Below are 12,362 nucleotides of genomic sequence, written 5' to 3'. Positions count from 1 at the left end.
TTTAAAGGCTGATCTTTGACTTCATTGGCATTTCCTAATATAGATCTTCCTCAACTTAATATGGGGTTCATTCTGATAAACCCAGAGTAAGTAAAAAATATCCTTAAGTCGAAAATGCTTTCAATATACCCAACATACTGAACATCATAGCTTAGTCTAGTCGACCTTAAATGTGCTCAGAACACTTACATTTGCCTACTATTAGGCAAAATCATCTAACATGATGCTTTTACAATAAGTATTGAATATCACATGTAATGTATTGAATACTAAACTGAAAGTGAAAACCCAGAATGGGAGGAGGTAGCCTCATTCTACCTTTAAAGCATAGGAGTCCTGCTGTGATTACTCACGTCAAAGGATATTCTGTTGACTATTTTTGGCTCAGTATTCTAGTTTCTAATCTACCACAAAGATGCACTGACAAATACAGAAAGATGTATGCACTGCACGAGGCTATTCACTGGAGCACCGTTTGTTTATTAGAAACAACTTACATGTCAATCAAAAGGGGAGTATCAGCTATGGTAACATCCCCATATAATACACAGATGTAAAAAGAAATAAAATAAAAGAAATAAAAAATAACATCTCTATATACTTTTATGAGAAGATCTACAGGATAGGTCGTTAATGAACTAAATACGAAGACACAATCACTAAAAGAACAAAATGAAAAATTGAACCTAACTATAGATCGAGTTGATGGCACATCCCTTCAGAGAGGAAATATTTTTTTTTTAAGATTTTATTTATTTGTTTGAAAGAGAGAGAGCACAAGCAAGAGGGGTGGCAGGCAGAGGGAGACGGAGAAAGACTCCCCGCTGAGCAAGGAGCCCAACGGAGGGCCTGATCCCAGGACCCAGAGTTCATGACCTGAGCCGAAGGCAGATGCTTAACCGACTGAGCCACCCAGGTGCCCCAGGGAGGAAATCTTTCAAGTGACTTTAAAACATGGGAATTGACTGTAGATCCCAACTAGGATATATCCTTAGAACAAAAGGAACTGGCAAAAAAAACAAAAAAAAACTTCAAATATTTCCAGCAATTATATTCTTGCTATTGTTATTCTGAGACTGTTGTATGTGTTTTGTGGAGTAAAACAAATGAGTAATTATGTAGGTGTCATTGAGAACCAGGATTTAGAGTATGAAAGGAGATGTAGATAAAAGATTGACAAAATCAAGGAAAAGCCATGCAGTCATGAGCTAGAATTTGCAGTGGAAACATTAGTATAAACACGTGCTGCTTTCTCTACATCCATCTATCTACCTGCCTGTCTATCTACCTACCTGTCATCTGTCATCCATCTATCTCTAACCCTCTAGCTTTGTTCCCTGAAGAGGCCTGGAAACAACGAGTAACCCATGAGGAATGAGCATCCCTAACACACACAGTGTGATCTCCTCGGAGCTGGGGCTCCTCAGACAAATACGTGGCTCCTGGTCTGGGTCAAGAAATTCTCAAGGTGAACCTCTAACTTCTGATCACGCCTGAAAACACTCCTGACAACTACTATGATTGTGTCATAGAGTCAGGAGCCCATATGCAGGGCCTTCCATTGGATTATCCATAAAAATAATACTTGCAGTAAGCTGAAGCACATCAACTACACTTAAATCTGTGAACTTATAATGAGTTTCTCAAGAAAGAAGCTCCTGGGACCTGAGGTCAGGGTGGCAGTGACCAATCCCAAGGGCAGGTAAAGGATGGCCCAGGTGGTTAGGGGCAACAGGGTGACCACCTCACTGACAGCCACAGGGCGGCCGAGCAGGGGTCAGGGATGGGCCCCGGCACAGCCGCCCCCCCAGCGGCGGGCAGCGGGAGGCCCGAAGGAGCATGGGTGTGCCAAGCTACGTGCAGACCAGTGGACAGGAGGCCGACAGGGGCACTGTGGGGTTGTGGGCCAGGGGAGACTGATGAAGACAGGAAACCACAGGTTTCGCCTCCATATTGCCTTGTTCCTGACGCTCTGACCCAGGCAGTTGTACCTAGGAGTATTAACATGTAGGAAATTGAAGCCAGTTACCCTGAGAGTCTCATATTATTGTGGAAGAATCTAAACTCAGGGTTTTATTATGAAAATCAATCAATTTTATTAGAAACCAAAATGGTTTTTTGCTCTCTTATTTCAAGTAGAAAATTTGTCTGAAAACAAAGGTCCTCTGCAGCCATCTTGCTGGGATTCATATCTGAGAAGGGGTTTTTATTATCAACTGAAACTCTCCACAGTCACCAATAATTCCTCTTCACTTCTGCTCTCCAAGAGCTAAGTAAGGGACTCAGCTCAGTTTGGCTTTAAATTGGAGATGTGATCAGTCCTTCTGTGCGGGGTATGTTTGAGCAGAGACTGGGGCTAAGCTTGTTTGGCTCCCGAGGCCTGATGCTTTTCCTGACTGAAGTGCTATGATTGAATTTATATGTTTTTTGACTGCAGGCTTATTTCCTGGTTTCTCAGATTTAAAGAAACTATTTGACATAATAAACTTCCTTCTTCTTGTGATTGAATCTATGGTGGTAATAATAAAAAATAACACCATCTCTCCCTCTTCTTCCTCTCTCCACGTGTACCCCTTGGCCCCTAATGAAGTAAATCTCCCAACACCTGGCCTCACCTCAGACGGAACACAGGAGAGTGTTGAACACCGACTTAAGGAAAGCATATAGAGTCCTTATCGTATGTAGGGGGATGTAAAGTGCATAAAAGCATTTTTATTATGTAATTAAAATACTCAACTTGTCTTGTATCTAATGATATGCATTATTATTATGCTGGTACCTGCGTCTTAAAGAAAAACAAGGTTCTGGAATGCCATTTTGGCGTACATGTGTGATTGCATGATGGTGCATGGGAACTGAAATTCTGGCCCGTTTCCCCTAAACTTGCACTGGTTATACATGGTTTTCTGAAATTGAGCAGGGCCAATTTCTGATGTCTGCAAATGGTTCATATTTACACAAGGGCTGAGGAGATTGCTGAAATGGTTGTACCCTGGGAAAGCTTTATAAGAAAGATGATTTATGAGAAGTGTTCAGTGAAGGAAAAGGACAGACAGGAGGCCAGAGGGAAGTTCGGAGGAGAGCAGAAGGCTAGGCATTGCGAGAATAGGTGTCAAGTGACGGGGAGGATAAGTGGAATTTACTGGCTATAACAGAGACATCTTGTCTATGCATCAAGGCAAAGGGATGTCATTCGTGGAAGTGGCGTTTAGTAATGAGCCTTAAACTCGTGATGGGAAGCTCTAATTTAAACCAGTGGAAAGCTTGCAACTTGAATCTGTGGAATGATTCAGTGGTAGCTGTTGGTAAGTTTCTGAGTGAGGAATGATGTCATTAAAGAGGACATGAAAAAGAACATTCTTAGTCTCTAACATCTGGATGAAAGGAGTCCAGAGGAGCTTGAGGAGTCTACAGTGGGGGACAATGGACCATGACTTGGGTCAGGGGGTAGCAAGGGAAGGGTTCAAAGCACCGTATGTGGGGAAAGAATCAGTGTGAGAGAGAAACTTCAGGATTAGAGATGAGGCAGAGAAATATTTTGGTTGAAGGGAAGCCCAGGTAACAAGTCGGGAAAATGAGAGAGAAGTAACCCCACCGACAACAAGGGAAAAAGTGGGAAGGCAGAGGGGTTGCTGCAGTAAGGAATGATCTCTGCATGTAGAACATGACATATGATAACCTTCTGAGAGGTGAAAGTTGGCAGAAAGTTGTGGTGCATGAATCTGGTTGCTGATGTTCAGAGACCATGTTTCAATTCTATGTGGATTATATAAAAGACTTCTCAGGAGGTCGTTTATTTGGGTGTTGACTCGTGGTGGTTTGGCCCACAAACATGTCTTTTAGCAGTTGGTGGTTTCTTCCAGAGAATCAATTTCTGGGCCCTGGGACGGCACGCTTGGAGAATTCTAAGGACCGCAACATGAGGGCACGAGGGGCAGAACATAGATGAAACTGGGAAAGCAGAGAGGTCAACACAGAGTGAGTATATATACCAATGTCAGGAGGTTTAGTGTTACTCAGTGAGTACTGAGGAATCAGTGATGCTTTTTCAAGCCAGGGAATGACATGGTCGAATGTACGTGTTAGAAAAACCTGGGGCGCCTGGGTGGCTCCGTTGGTTAAACATCTGCCTTTGGCTCAGGTCATGATCTCAGGGTCCTGGGATGGAGCCCCATGTCGGGCTCCCTGCTCAGCGGGGCGTCTGCTTGGGATTCTCTCTCTTCCTCTGCCCCTACCCCTGCTCGTGTGCTTGTGCTCTGTCTCCAGAATCTAAAATCTTTAGTTAAAAAAAAAAAAAAGAAAGAAAGAAAAGAAAAACCCAACCGGCAGTGGTAAGGATGGCAGATTGAAGAAGAGGAGATGTTATAAGCGAGACCACTGCCTGGAAGGGGATTATTTAAAGAATGGCCAGAAATCCCATTTGCCAGGAAATATTAGTTATGAGAATGCCAAGCTTGGGACAACTCAACAACATGGGCTAAGTTCCCATGATTTTTAGACTTAGTGCTATGCTATCTATTGTACAATTTAAAACACTGAGGGTCTTGAGACAGTTAGGGGTTAATTTACTCCAGAAATTGCAAAGAAGAAAGCAAAAAAGCATTTGAGTGACTAGAACCTTAAATGGAGAAGGGAGCAAGAGTATTGTGATTAAGACATACATTATGGGAGGGGCGCCTGGGTGGCTCAGACGGTTAAGCGTCTGCCTTCAGCTCAGGTCATGATCCCAGCATCCTGGGATCAAGCCCCACATCGGGCTCCCTGCTCAGCTGGAAGCCTGCTTCTCCCTCTCCTACTCCTCCTGCTTGCGTTCCCTCTCTCTCTGTCTCTATGTCAAATAAATAAAATTTAAAAAAAGAAAAAAGACATACATTATGGGAACTGCCTCCCTGGCTCAGGGTTCAGCCAGAGAGGCAGAGACTTGGATCTGTGTGTATGTACAAAGAGAATTGTTTTTCACAATTGCAGGGGCTGGCCAAGCAAGCCCCATGCCCGTCAGACGGGCAGGGGGAAAGAGAAGGTCAGGAGCCAGCTGGAAATCCATAAACTTGAACCTGAGCTGAAGCTGGGAGTCTCTGAGCTTCAAGAAGGGCCGGCTCCCTCTTGAAAGGGCTTCTCCTCGTCTCAGTCAGACCCAGCATCGATGATGGCCCTTTTTGATTAACTCAAAATCAACTGACTTGGGACTTTAATTATGTCTGCATAATCCCTCAGTGGCAGAACTTAGATTAGTGCTTGATTGAACAATTGGGGGATGATGTGTGCACGCTTCAGAACAGGCCCTGTCTCCTTGCTCCTTCCAGCTCTCATGAGGAGTACGCTTGCAGCCTGCCCAATCCAGAACCTTGCTAGAGAGGGCATGTGCACAGAGTTCAGACTAGCTACCCCGACAGATCACAAAGCCATGAGCTGTCATTCTACGGCAACTTTCCAGGTGTTCAGTGTTCAGGAGAACACTATTCTGGAGACAGTGAGAGCTGGCAATGCAAATTATATTCCTTCAGGTTTTAATAGTCATGAGGCTTAAGTGTCTCCATGCAGTATTGCAGGACTTTACTTCTATTCAATGAGAATGTTTTCTTTCAGAAAATGTTCGCATTTTTGTTACGTCTTCTTCTGTATTAAATAATATACACATTCATTTTAATAAAGTAGAGTAAATATTTATAATTACAATAAGGAATATTCATATTATAAAGCCAAACCTAAAATCGGGATACCTGACTTTCCAAGAAAAGTCAAAAGACTTCTATTTTCTTCCATGGCTTAGCTTCTAATTAGTTTGGTCACCTTGGCCAAATCATTTACCCCAAAACCCACGCCTGAGTTTTCTCATGGGTATTATGAGGTAGCTGACTCCAAGGTCTTTTAAGATCTAGAAGTCTATTGGCCACATTCATAAAACAAATTATAAATTATTTCTTAAAAATTGTCTGTTTGGTATTATTGCCTAAACTGCTAATAAAGAAGTCAACTCAAACAATCCAGAATCTCCTACTAAGTTAGCAACACTATCTATTGTTTTTTATGTCTATAACATTCTAGAAATCTGTATTTCACCATGGACTTATCAATCTCCTACAAGTTAATCTCCTTAGGGCAGTTTCAGGATGCTTCAGACCTCACAGGATGGGAAATATGAACTGTAGTGGGTTTTCTCCATCAAGATGGAGTTGACAGTCATACATCATGTAATAGCTACAGAATAAGAGAAGCCCATCATGGCAGTTCCTAAGTTCTAAACTACTGTACATCACAGACCAGATCATTGCTTGCCAGCCAGACTTGAAGACCATTTACTGTTTATTGTAGTGACGTTCTGGGATGACCTTTTCCTGGTTTGTTTCAGGATCGCAACACTACGAATTCATCAGTGTTATTTCCCTGGAGAGAATGAAGACGCCTGAAAGGAACTTCACAGCTCTTATTTTCCTTCACGTGCATCAATTTTTTTTTTTTTTTTTTTTCTGGGAGGCTATCTATCCATGAGGGGGTGTGATCATCTCTCTGTTCCCAGTATGAGGCCCCAGGACAGGCTTTCCTGAGAACAAAGATCTGAGTGTTCTGAGGCAAATTCTATCAAACTGTTACTCCCACTTTTGATGGGAAGAAACACGAACGAGCCCCAAATAGTGTTAATTTCTCATTCTTTTCAAAAGCCAGCCTTTTTTTTTTTTTTCCTGAAAAAGAAAATGAATGTAAAATACCATATCAGGCAACCTGTTAAAGACCTCAAAAGACTAAGACAATGTAACCAAGGAGACAGAGAACAGGAGACTGCTGGAGGACGAGAGAGGAGGAGGGAGGGGCGGGATTTAGGACAGTGTCTGACCCAGGAGGCCCTCCCACCCCACCCCCTGAAATCTAGCTATATTGCTACCTTCAAGTAGATAGGACTTCTTATTGGAGAGTTGGAAATACAATAAGCAGTCCTCACCTTACTTTTCTAGAGCAATTCATTCACTCAACAAATACTCATTGGGCCTGCACTCTATACCAGGCCTATCGGGGACACAGCTGTGAATCCAGGAACACACTTTGTAGCTGATTCTCCTATACTGTGTCTTTTCTCAGGCCTTGCATAATCTAAGTAGGAACAGATATTAGAAATAGGAGATATTTTTGCCTCCTAGCATAAAATCAGAATATGAACTAAAAGAAAGCACAAAATCGGACTACCCAGGGGCTTTTATTTTTTTATTTTCATAGAAAGAAGTGATGGTTAGTACTTCTTTCTAGACATCTTCAGTCAGACATTTTACAGTTTGTCTAAAATTATACTTGGCTCCAGGAGGGCAAAAACTTTGCTTAGTTTCTGTTTTTCTAGCTCCCGAAACAGTGCCTGGAGCATAGTCAGGATCTAATAAATATGTGTTGAATGGATGCAAAGGACCAGAAGTCCAGATGTTCTAGAACATCAACATTGATTATCATTTAAACTTTCCAATCAGGTATCTGTTACCATGCAGACACTGTCTCCTCAAACACTGTTCGTCATTTACTCTGTGTTTATGGAATCACTTGACAAATACTTTTATTAAACATATGGTCCAGGGCGCCTGGGTGGCTCAGTTGGTTAAGCGACTGCCTTCGGCTCAGGTCATGATCCCGGAGTCCTGGGATCGAGTCCCGCATCAGGCTCCCTGCTCAGCGAGGAGCCTGCTTCTCCCTCTGACCCTCCCTCCTCTCATGTACTCTCTCTCTCTCTCATTCTCGCTCTCTCAAATAAATAAATCTTTAAAAAAAAAACATATGGTCTGTGAGTTCATCAAGTGAGAGCACTCACAAAACATGCCATATGACAACTCACAATCCCAATTTTCCATTTGGTAAGTAACATTGTTTGTCTTGTATCTACGATCTCAATTCACAGAGTGTTTTCATTTCTTCATGGACACCAAATGTTCAACTTGGCTATTGAAACACTTTTGTTTATTTTCCTCCCAAATTAGTTGAACAGCTGAGATGTTACAGGTTTTTCTTTCCTTTCCCTTTTTCTCTTTGTCTCTTTTGAGTTCTCTAATTTTTTTCAAGAAGATCACCCTCAAGGCTATCACACAGGACATACTGTTGTAAAGACCATTGATTTGACTCTGAAAATTGCACAGGCATATTCATTCAGAGGGTTGAAAACACTGTTGAAGGATTATTGTGGCAGGGAGTGTTCTTTTTCTGTAGATTGAATTCATCTGTCATTCACATTCTGTTTCCAAGCACTCAAGAAAGTCCTGCAATAGTCTATATCTTACATATTAGGCATATTATATATCATGCATACTGCATTATTATATGTAATCTATGTATTACAATATATGATAGTTTAAAAAGTGTTTTACCTTGGGCATTTTCAAACAGATCTAAAGTAAATGGAATAGTATAAGGAATCAGATGCCTGATTGGAAAGTTTAAATGATAATCAATGTTGATGTTTTAGGACATCTGGACTTCTGGTCCTCTGTAGAAGCAGAAACAGGCAGTAAGGAGTACAGGAGTTGAAGGGAAGGATGTGGTCGTTTTTAAAAATGTACTCCAGTAAAAGCTCAGCAAAGAAGAGACGTATGAGGAAGCCACACAGAGGCGTGCTGGGAGGAAGGATTCCCGGTGGAGTGCAGCAAGTACAAAGGCCCTGAGGTCCGGGGTGTTAGAGAAGCACCAAGGAGGCTAGTGTGTCTGGGTCAGGGTGAGCACCGGGAAGGAGTGGGAGATGAGGGGGAGGTGAGACCGTGACCCAGTTCTGACAAGGTCCCTCTAACCCTACGGGGTCTCTGCAGTAAAGACTGCCCATCTGAGTGATCATGGTCTGGTAGAAAATGATGAAGCTTCTGTGCTACTCCTTGGTCACTGGCGGGGGCCACTGAGAAGACCATGAGCTCACTGGAAAGCTGGGGAGGACCCTATTGATCCAGCAGCCAGAGGCTGTCAGCGCAGCCCACTCCCCACGGCGGAGTAATGACAGCTCTGTTGAAGAGGGATCTGAGCGGCTCACATCCTTTCATACATAAGCAGAGCCTTATTCCAGTAAATAAAATAAAATGTCCAAGCTAACAGAATATCTCCAAATTCAAGTCACACTGAAAACTCTACCCCTCCCTTGGCTGAGATCTGCTTCAGGCTTGGAGGCCTTCAGGGGAGGAGATGAGCGACATAGCTGGCTTCTCTCTCCCTTGCTCACCTCCTCTCCGGCTTAATGAGTCCAGCCGAAGGGGAGAAGGGGCTAGAAGAAAGAAGGGCCCATTACAGTGGAGTTGGGGCCCCCTGGGCCTAGTAAGCATTCAGGGAGGGCCTAGTGAGCGAGGCACGGAGAGTGAGGCACCTGCCTCAGGCACAAAATTTAAGGGGGGCATCCAGAAACTCAATAATCAAGATAAATATTTTAATGGAATGGTTTTTTAAATAAGAAGTAATGCAAAAAACCCAGGATGAGCTGGTATCCCATTTTCCCCAGGTGGCCAAGGAGCTATTGAGGCGATTTGAAGAGCTGCATTTAACATTACGTTCTCTAATCATGGGGAATTACGTGCAGCTCTGCAAATCTGCCTTGCCTGCCAGCCCTCACCTCTGTGAGCAAGGCCTTCCTCACCTTGCCAACCTGGCACGCCTCTCATTCCTCAGGATCCAACTCAGGGGTCTCCTACTCCTCCAAGCCTTCCTTGACTACTGTTATAGACTAAATGTTTATGTTTCCTAACGTTCACACGTTGAGGCTCTAATTCCCAAAGTGAGGGCGTTAGGAGGTGCGGCCTTTGGAAGCTGATGAGGTCATGAACTGGAGCCCTCCTTCGTGGGTAGGATTAGTGCCCTTATAAGAAGAGACCCGGCAGAGCTTGCTTCTTTCTCCCCACCACAGAAGGAAACCGGGAAGAAGCCCTCACCAGACCAAATCTGCTGGCACTTTGACTTCCCAGCTGTGGTATTTTGTTATTGGAGCAGAGCTGACTAAGATGGCCACCCCCACCCCTCCCATTGCTCCATGGCTCAGAAGGATTTTCATACCCTTCAGTGTACCGCCCATGTACCTCCCACACCCTCTTCACAACCATTCATACAGCCCTAGCCCACGGTGATCTCCTCTAAATCACAAACACCTTCCCTCCGTTTCAAGAGAGGACCTGGCACTTCACGGATCCCTTAGATTTTTCTCGCAGCAATACTTTGGGCATCGCTGTTTCTTCTTTTAAACTGCATAAACTCTTTCAATGTATTGATGTACCATAGTTTGTTAAACAGTCACCCTAAGGTGGTTACTTAAGTTTTTCTATCTTTTGCTATAAAAATAATGCGGCGATGACTCTTGATGTATCCACATTCCTTTGTACTTGAATTGGATATTTGATCAAGAATCCAGTGACAAGGAGGAATCACATTTGAGATCCTGTTCAAGCTTTATGTTTTGCTCAGAGATCGTAAGCTTTTAAATTCTCACTATGTAGCACTCATCTTAACTTTTTCTTACTTTCTTTCCTTTTTTTTTTTTTTGCATATTCTTAACTCAGAACTCATTGTTTAAATCCTCAAATAGCTTTGACATATACAAACAAATTGGATGTCCCCTGCATCTTCTTTTTATCCAATTTTCTGATGAGGACACACTACGAAGCTCAGCGTAAGATCAACAAAAGAAAGAAAAGAAGAGAAAACACAAAGTTCCATGACTTCATGATGCCAAGGTGTCTCCTGTTGAGCGGCTCTTCTGGGACAGAGCAACTACATGGAGCTGCCTCTGTGCTAATTCTCAGATTTAAGAAGATAGAAGCGCATGGAAACAATTACATAGAAAAAAAAAATCAAGAAAAGTTAAAAGAATTCTTAGGATAATGAAATGCAACAAAAACACAAGCTTAGAAACATCTTTGAAATTCAAACTAGATTTCTTGTTATTTGGGAGTGGTTGAAGGCAGATGGAAGAACCACACAGGTCTGACACCAACAAATCCCCCCCAAGTTCCATTGCTGTTTTGTAAGGGATAGTGTATGTGTGTGTGTGTCCGTATGTGGATGTGTGTGTTTAAGAATATGGTGTTCAAAACAAAAACAAAAACAAAAAACCCAGACCAACCATTTATAAACAAATCTTCCCAAGTTTCAAGAATTTTCTGACAAAATATCTGATGTCATCTCAGAATCTCAAAGTCCCCAAGAACAAGCTGATTAGCTGAAGGCTGACCTCAGAGGGGACTCATTCATTAGCCTAATGTTTCGAATGCCCATGGCAAAGGGATGAAGATGAACGTTGGAACTCTCATTCCTCCCTCCTCTGGGAACTCGCCCCTCCATTGACTTCAAAAATGTAACCCCGAGGAAGCCTCACCTTTGGGGATAACTCACTGATCTTCCTCTAGTCTCAGACCATGCCAAGCAAAGGGGTCAGGTGGACTGCTGGGTTTCACCTGGAAGAAAAATTTCTCCCTGAAGCATCACCTTTCCCCTCCGCCCCTCAGATGCATGAACATGGTCTGGTGGGCTTATACCATGGTCCATGGCCCTTCCTCATGAGCCACAGTGACATTGAGAGAGCCCCTGCACTCCTATAGGGGCAAGGCACCCCAAAGCCCAGAGCCCCTCAGCTTGGGTTTGCATGTGAGCACACGTCACTTGTGCTCATCCATGGGCACTCCTGGACTGGGGCCCCTTTCCCTGGGAAGATGCAAAATAGATTCCTGCCTTCTTCCTGCTTCTCTTATCATTTCCCTCCTACCCTCACTTTGTTTTTCTGTGACCTCTAACTCCAGCCTCTCCAGTCTGATACACTGGACCAAATATTAGCTTTGCCGTCCAACAGATTAAGTCTTAATCTGGCTCTGCCACTGAGACGGTGTGGGATCCCGGGCATGTAATGCCATTGCCTAGAAGAGTTGGTTCCTGGGGCGCCCGGGGGGCTCAGGCATCAAGCACCTGCCCTCGGCTCAGGTCATGATCCTGGGGTCCTGGGATCGAGCCCTGCATTGGGCTCCCTGCTCAGCGGGGGGCCTGCTTCTCCCTCTCCCACTCCCCCTGCTTGTGTTCCCTCTCTTGCTGTCTGTCAAATAAATGAAATCTTAAAAAAAAAAAAAGCGTTCGTTCCTATTTCCTCTTGTCCCACCCAAAACCAAAAACAGGCCTAAAGCTTGCATATTCATAAGGATAGTCCAAAATGATATATAAGACACTCATACAGAGGTTACCTGCTGGAGGGGCATAGGAGCCAGGCAATTTGGGAACAAAAATAGGAAGGACAATTTTGTTGCATATCTTCTTAAACTTCTAGCTTTTGAATTACATAAATATATTATCCATTCAACAAAAGTATAATAAAAAAAATAAGAAATACTTCTGCAGAAAAAAAATCACCTCGTGTAAATCAAATCTGACTTTGCCACAGATAA

Source organism: Mirounga leonina, unplaced genomic scaffold (genome assembly GCF_011800145.1).
Source record: "Mirounga leonina isolate KUSES-001 unplaced genomic scaffold, KU_Mleo_1.0 Mir_53, whole genome shotgun sequence".
NCBI classification, from domain to species: domain Eukaryota; kingdom Metazoa; phylum Chordata; class Mammalia; order Carnivora; family Phocidae; genus Mirounga; species Mirounga leonina.
The sequence above is the reverse complement of the archived record's forward strand: the minus strand, read 5'-3'. Positions refer to the sequence as shown.